This window comes from Protobothrops mucrosquamatus, unplaced genomic scaffold (assembly GCF_001527695.2).
Source record: "Protobothrops mucrosquamatus isolate PMUCROS unplaced genomic scaffold, P.Mucros_1.0 scaffold78, whole genome shotgun sequence".
Classification (NCBI taxonomy): domain Eukaryota; kingdom Metazoa; phylum Chordata; class Lepidosauria; order Squamata; family Viperidae; genus Protobothrops; species Protobothrops mucrosquamatus.
In genome coordinates this window covers 105,084-111,974 of record NW_015386455.1, presented here as the reverse complement: position 1 = coordinate 111,974, position 6,891 = coordinate 105,084, and positions in this window count along the sequence as shown.

The window sequence follows — 6,891 nt, the reverse complement described above, 5'->3', positions numbered from 1 at the left end:
CAACCCCCCATCCAATCAGAGCACAGCCAAGCTCCTTAACCAATCAGAACACACCTCCACCCAATCAGAACACAGCCAAGCTCCCACCCAATCAGCTCAAACCCCACTGGCAGTTAAAAGGAAGAAACAGCTGCGATCGCACACTATTCCCAGAAGCACGAAGCTGAAGACACCAGCCTGAAGATGACGAATGTGACTTTGTCGAAACGTCGCCAGGACACTTCCAATTTTACGCGGGAGAGAACCCGAATGACCAAAGACCTACATACAAACACCCGTGAAAACCTCAGAAAATATATATATACACACACACACACACACACACACACACACACACATGTGCAGTAAAACCCATCCAGAGAAAGTGATGGATATTTCTTTCTTGGCATGCAAAGTTGGACATACCACAGATGAACTGTCCGGGGGAAGGGGAGGGCTGCAGGAGAACAGTCCAAACAGGATCTTCTTAATCCAATTTACAATCCAATCAGAGAGGAACATGTTAGAGTATGGAAGTGCCCTGGATTACTTTTCATCCTTAGAGTTGAGGAAACTTCAGACTCCATATTCTGTTATCTAAGCATCCTAGCAATCCTTGCCTCTAGCCCTGCTGGCTTAAACCTCTGGAAAGCAGCTATAATAAAACCAATTCTGCTTTGAGTTTTTGTTTATAACAGTGAAAAACATTTATAGATATTATAAATGCCTACATTAAATGTATGAAATTATCACTATTATTCCTTTTAACTGTATTGTTTTTTGATATTAGTATGGAATGGTACAGAATGTATTAAATTATTAGTAAGAAACATAAAGGTGAACTTAAAATTATATTATTTGTGCATTCTGTTATAGATGAATAACATTTTGAGAGGGGGAAAAATACTTATCATACGATCAACTTAACTTATTCTTTTTAGAACTGCTTTGAGAATGTCCAAAAATATACCAGAACAAAATAGCTTGCCAGATCATACCAATAACCCTAACCCTAACCCTAACCCTAACCCTAACCCTAACCCTGATGCTTTTTACACCTAATATGTTACCATTTTATTTATTGATCGGATTTGAGATGTTGATGCTAAACTTTAAAGAGTTTTTATATTCTTACAGCTAATGTTTTCTGCAGGATTCTTATTGCTCCAGTCTAGGTCTGAGATTGTGTTTATCCACCTTCAACACAGTGGAATGCAAAAGGCAGAGCCTTTTCAGCACTGATAGGAATTCATCCTTAGAGGGTCCTAAAGTCTGGGCCTAATGAACAGAGGCTTTAAAATGACTTTTAGCTACTGAGGCTATCCAATGCTTTTGAAGTCTGCAGGATCCAATCTGGGTCGGTCACCGGGACCAAGAGGTTTTGTCTTCCGAGCTTTTGGACTTGTGCTGGAGCCCGTCTTCAGGGAACTTCTCTCTAGCCTGAAGTCCCCTGAGGGATGGGGGCTCCAGCTCAGAAGACAAAACTCTGTGGTCCCGGTGAGCGACCCAGATTGGATCCTGCAACGTTATCTTGGGACACATATATTCGCCTTCATTCTTTTGAAGTCTGCTTTTCTTTCCTCCCTTAACAACTATACTGTCGATTGCTGGGCTTTTATATTTTCTCTTTGCATATATTTCAACTGAATTTTTTTAAAGGATACAGCATTTCATTGCATGTTTTTATATTTTTAGTTTAATGTACTTTGTGATTTTCCTTTGGAGACTCCTCTGCTGTAAAAGTGTACAAAGTTAAATTACAAAAGTAAATATATTATTGTCTGTTATCTATTCTCTATGTGTATCCCCTACATAGGGATATAGTAGAAGCAGTCTAGAAGGAAAAAAAAGAGATCTCTCCTTATTACATACCAAATTGCCATCACTTTAAAGAAATGATTTGTGTATATTTGTGGGGGAAGGGGAAAAGTAACAAGATTCCCCCTCCCCCATTTCCACCTCTTCCTCTGGATGAAGATGGGTTTTCAGGAGCCAAAACTGCTTAACACTTGCCATTTTTAGTCAGCATGTTGCAATGATCAATGCATTGGCTCTGACTAAGCTCAGAATATGAGGCTGCTGGTAAAAGCAATGTGTTTTAGGTAAGATGGAGGGAGTAAATCCGGTAGCACTTGGCCAAATTCTAAAGTAGAGGCAAAAACACACATGGAGAGCCAAGCACTGGGATTTCAGTAAAAAATGATGTCATGACTAACTACAGTTCAAGTAAGTAATCTACTCATCTGTTCATAATTTTGAGGTAGGGCTGATGTAAAGTCTGCTTGCATGCCAGCAGTAATCAAGAGTGGGAACTACAAGCATTGAATCACTGGTGGTGATTAGCATTTTGGCATCAGCCTCAAGGGACATGAATTTCTTGAAATGGCAGCTTCCAGAAGTCTCTTATAAGCAGAAATTTCTGGGCTCTTCAATAGTATCTAAGCAGCATGTTAAGTAGCATTGGCAGTGTTGCCAGATTATCCATCTGGAATTGACCCAGAGCTTCCTAATATGCCTCAGAATCCATGTGGGGAAGGGAGAGGCTTCAGCTGGCTTCTGCTTGCACACATACAGAGACCCTTTTTCTCCAAAAACACACTTCACCTTGGAATAGCACAGCCTCCACCTTTTTCAATACAATATTTCATGTTCACAGGTCAAACATTGACAGGTTTTTCTGTATTTCTTCTATCCAGCAGTTCACTTGTCCCTCAGTTTTATTCTGCCTTAAAGAGGTGAAGGTCAAACACAACAGCAACAATTTGCACTCCTTTTTCAGTGGCCTTGCTAGAAGAAAATTGCACTCCTTGGCTATGGAACTTGGAATGTAAAAGTTCTGGTTGGAGTAATAAATAAGAAGAGTCATTCTGTATCAAACTTACATGAACATCTACTAAATTTGTGGAGTATTCTTGCTAGGATGAGGTTCTCAGCACAAGATGTCTTCTAGCTATCATACATTGTTGGGTGGTCCATTTTTCCTTTCTAGTTTCATTCTCTTCCTCTACATTTCCTTCATCTCAGTTCTTTTTTTTGGCATGGATTTTCTGTGCACAGTAACTTCCAACATCCATTCAGCCCACATTTTTTTTCTATTGCTTTCCTCTTTTCCTCTTCCATACATACATTTAAATATCTCCATGAAAAAATATAAAGTTCCAGTAAAATGGATGGTAAGTAGTCCAGACATTAAAATGGAATTTATAATAATTTGCTGATAGCTGTATACTGCAGGATACAGAAATGTATCTGTATCCACATTTTATTGTATGGAAACAAATATGGTTGTGCTTTGCTTTCATATTTAATTTAGAAGAAACTTATAGTTCATTTTTCTTTTCTTCAAGAATGAAGGTAAACTTACCAGCTGGCTTTTCAAATTTCTCATTCCAAAGATCTCTCATAGCTTCATAAGATTACCAGATGCAAATATGCAATTTCCAAAAGTGATTAGAAAGTGAAGTTAGTGAAACCAGTGTCCTTTAAAAAACTTCACAGTAGTTGTGAGTGTGATGGCTTGATCCCTTCATCTCCTGGATTCAAACCCATGGAACACAGCTGTCCTGTGGTGTTTTTGTAGGGCTCAGCTGTCCAGAGTACATGTGGATAATCGGCCATTTTTTCTTATCCAGAGAGGTTCCAAGGAATTCAGCTACTCACCCATTCTTTAGTCATTGCCATGGTTGTCATCTGGTTTGCTGCAAATTCAGTTACCATAGTGTAACAATTTTGCTCCAGATTGAAGTTGAATGACTGATTTTGCAGCAAATAATTTAACTGCTGCAGGGATTAAATTCCCACCAAATGTATGGCACAGTCTGCATTCTATTGAACTAAGAAAGAGGCATCATTAAGTTGGAAAAGGCCACCACTTTTATTTATTCTATTTATGTAGAACACAGTTTTACATTTTGTAAAATTCTGATCATTACAAAGAGGTATAATCAGGAATTTTATGTTCTTTCTCTTGACATCTAGATGTGTCCCAAGTGCACCTTGAAATTAAAGTCCAGTCTTTTAAGAATAGAAGCCAGGGTCTGGCAAATGGTTTTATTTGCTTGGCCATGGCTTAATCCAATTTTAAAGGGGACTGCTTCCATTCATAATGTCTGATAGGTATAACTCTACTTGCTGGAAAAAACACAAGTAAATCACTCTCCTATGGCTTTTCTCCAGAATGTTGTTACTTTCTGGTTTCAGAAAAGCCAAAAAGGTTGTTAAGCAGCAGTTTAAATATGTAGAAATCCAAAATGACCTCAGACATTTACCAACCCTAAGAGACTGCCAGAGACACTCTCCCACAAACAATTTCCCAAAGAATATGCCTGCAAAATAGGGGAGGTTAAATCAGTTGGATATGTTCTTATCCAACATGGGCATTATTTCAATGTTTGGACAAGACTAAATCAATTAATATTTAAGAATTTATTTTCAATTCGATTCACAGCCTGGGACTAGTAAAAACTTAACAATTCAAATCCTAACCAAGGACCTAAGAGCTATTGAGGTAGCATCTGAACATATAGGCAGTTCGGAGTAGGGTAGGGTTTCCCCCCCTCAAAATCAGGATATTCAGGTCTAATAAGTTCAAAATTTCCATGTATCTAGGCAGCCCTTTGGGTATTGCTCTAAGGGCTCCTAGTAGTATTGGTACATCCATTGATTTCTTCCTCCATAGTTGCTCAACTTCAATTTGCAAATCACAATATTTTTTATATTTTTTTCTAGCTGTTTCTCTTCAGTTCATGCATCACCAGACTTTTTTCTTTTCCACAATAGTGATGTCAGGTGTGTCTGTCTGTTTGGATTCGAAAGTCCCACAGGATCTTGACTTGCTCATTTTCAAGAACTTTGTCAATTTGGTGTTCCCAATAATTTTTCCTGCATTTGAACCTAAACTTCTAGCAAAGCTTCCAATGTATGGTTTTGGCAATTTGATCATGATGTTGTAGATAATCAGTCTGTGAGATTTTGCTGCAGCCATTGATAAGGTGATCCACTGTTTCATCTTTCTTGTTGTATAAGCAACATTTCTGTTATTGCTGATATGTTGAATTTTTGCTTTCATGGAATTGATCTGCAAGGCTTGTGAAGCCTTCAGTTTCTTTCTTCAGCACTCCTAATTTAAACCAGCTTCATGTTATCTTTGTATCTATTTTTCAACTTCCTATCCATTGCTTTTAGTTCACTTGAGTCCAGTCCACTATTCCAGCTGTGTGTCTAATAACTGGAACTGCACAGGTGTTGATTGCCCTGATGGACTTTTCTCTATTGAGTTTGAACTTTTAAGATCTTTTTCACTCTCTTGATGTATTCACCTCTAATCTTTTTCTGGACTTTAGTGTACTTGATGTTGTCAGGTATTTGTAGTAATCATCCTCATCCAAACTCTTAATGTTATTTTCATGGGGCATCTTGATTCCTTCAGTTTTCACTATTTTTCTTTGTCTGATAGTGAGTGTGGTACATTTGTCCAATCCAAACTCCATTGCAATATCTTGGCTATATATACGAACAGTGTTGAGTAGCAATTCTATTTCAGATGTTGTTTTTTCATACAGCTTCAGATCATCCATGTAAAGGAGATGGGATAGTCTGGCAGATGTTTTTGACATTTGATAGCCACAGCCTGAGTTATTGTTGACAGAGGAAAAGGTGCAATGACAAATAGTAATGGTGATAGCAAATCTTCTTGAAATATTCCTCTCTTGATATTAACCTCTCCCACTCGGTCACCAATGACCTGCGACTGTGTCTTCCATTGTGCCATCGATTTTTGCACAAAATTTCTGATGTTTCTATTGACACCTGTTATTTCTAGGCACCTGATTATCCAGTCATGTGGCAGAGAATCGAATGCCTTTTTGTAGTCAATCCATGCTACATTTAGGTTTGTCTTCCTTCTCTTGCAGTTTCCCAAAATCGTTTTACCAATTAGGAGTTTATCTTTTGTTCCTCTGTTATTGGGGCAATTTCATTTCTGCTCAGGTGGAAAGAGATTGTTTTCAACTAGATGGTGTTGGACTACATCAACCACCACACCAGTTAGCACCATGGTGGCAAACCTATGGCAAGTGTGCCACAGGCGGCATGCAGAGCTGTCCCTGTGGGCATGCATGCCATTGCCACAGACAGAGGGACGCAGGGCCAGGCTCCTCCCCTCCCCCTCTCCACGCATGCAGAGTCTGGGAACAGCTGCGATAGCTGGGCGGGGTGAGGGAACCTATAAAAGGAGCAGTTTTGGTGGAAGAGTGAGTGAGTGAGTGGCCTTTGGAAGCAACCAGTGGTGAGTTTCAAATCGTTTAACAACCGGTTCTCTGCCTCGCCTTCCCTCCGTCTTGGTCGGGCTGGGCTGCAGCAGTGATCCCTGCATCGCCAAGCCCGGCTGGCAGCAGATCTGGAAGCGAAGCTGTGCCGCCCATTCTCGCGCTGGTGGAGGTAGCAGTGTCCGTCAGCATCCACAGCATGCTGGCTGTCCTGCATAATGGCAAACTGGCTGCGGAGCCCCATTGACATGGGCGGAGAAAGCCCTGGGATGGCCAGAAGGATCACCCAGTTGGCCATGACCACCGCAGCCACACCCACCCAGTCGGCCATGTCCACTTGGCACCCAGCGATAAATAAATGGGTTTTGGGTTGCAGTTTGGGCACTCGGTCTCTAAAAGGTTCGCCATCACTGAGTTAGCAATTTGAAAGTTGTTGGTAAGCAAGTAGGCCTCGGTCAGAAGACCTGAGATCCACCAACTTGTCTCCCCTCTGTGCCACGGACTCCCTTCGCCGGACCTATGCATTCTAGGACGGTCCTGTTGGCCCTGCGCGATTCACCCCTCGCGCAGGCCTGGCCCAGCAATATTTCTAAGGCCTACCTCAAGGACGGGGTGTGGAACCCCGAGAGGTGGCATGCAGCGGGCA